General features: G+C 42.3%; 1 non-coding gene across 1 annotated transcript; it reads right to left on the bottom strand.

The window, feature by feature from the left end:
• Nucleotides 1-487: 487 nt before the first annotated feature.
• LOC141650568 (small nucleolar RNA R71) lies at nucleotides 488-594 on the bottom strand. Its single transcript, XR_012546593.1, has one exon. It is a non-coding gene; the product is annotated as a small nucleolar RNA R71 (small nucleolar RNA).
• Nucleotides 595-839: the final 245 nt, after the last annotated feature.

Raw genomic sequence — 839 nt, 5'->3', positions numbered from 1 at the left:
GAGGAATTTGGGAGGTGTTGGTGAAGTTGTTCAACCCACTAGTGAGTTTGTCAATCCTTTCGCAATAGAAGGAGAAGAAAACCCATTAAACAATACCACACAAAATCCACCTACAATGCCTAAATTCTCGTCACACTCTATACCCACCGAGGAGGATCTACCAAATGGTACTCCTACCCCACAACATCTTACCGGAAATTTTATTGCCAAGTCCGCCTTCATCCAACTAGTTGAGAGGAGCCAATTCGGGGGAATGCCTAGTGAGGACCCTCATTCTCATATGGAAACCTTTTGCGACTATTGTGAAGCTATCTCTCAAACGGGCGTGACTCAAGACCAAATAAGATGGGTCTTATTTCCTTTTTCATTAATCGGCACCGCAAAGCAATGGTTGAAGGGCCTTGATAAGGCCACCCTTGGAATAGATTCTTGGAAGAAGTTAGCTCTAGCTTTCTACAAAAAATTCTACCCACCGGAAAAGACTAACATGCTAAGAGCTCAAATTACGGGTTTTAAGCAAAGGGATGAAGAATCTTTGTATGAAGCTTGGGAGCGGTTCAAAGGTATTTGTCGCTCATGTCCTCACCATGGACTTAGCGAATGGTTTTTAGTGCAACAATTTTGGAATGGTTTATATGAAGATTCAAGGAACATTCTCAATATGGGATCAAATGGAATGTTCACCGAAGTTGATGACAATCAAACATGGAACAAGATTGAGGAAATGGCGGTCCATAATTCACAATATAGTAGACCTCGCAAGGCTACTAGAGGAGGAAAGTATGAAGTGGACTCCGTTACTCAATTGGGTGCTCAACTTAGTGCTCACATTGACACAA

The sequence above is a fragment of the Silene latifolia genome, chromosome 3 (assembly GCF_048544455.1).
Source record: "Silene latifolia isolate original U9 population chromosome 3, ASM4854445v1, whole genome shotgun sequence".
In the NCBI taxonomy this organism is placed as follows: domain Eukaryota; kingdom Viridiplantae; phylum Streptophyta; class Magnoliopsida; order Caryophyllales; family Caryophyllaceae; genus Silene; species Silene latifolia.
The sequence above is the reverse complement of the archived record's forward strand: the minus strand, read 5'-3'. Positions and strand labels throughout refer to the sequence as shown.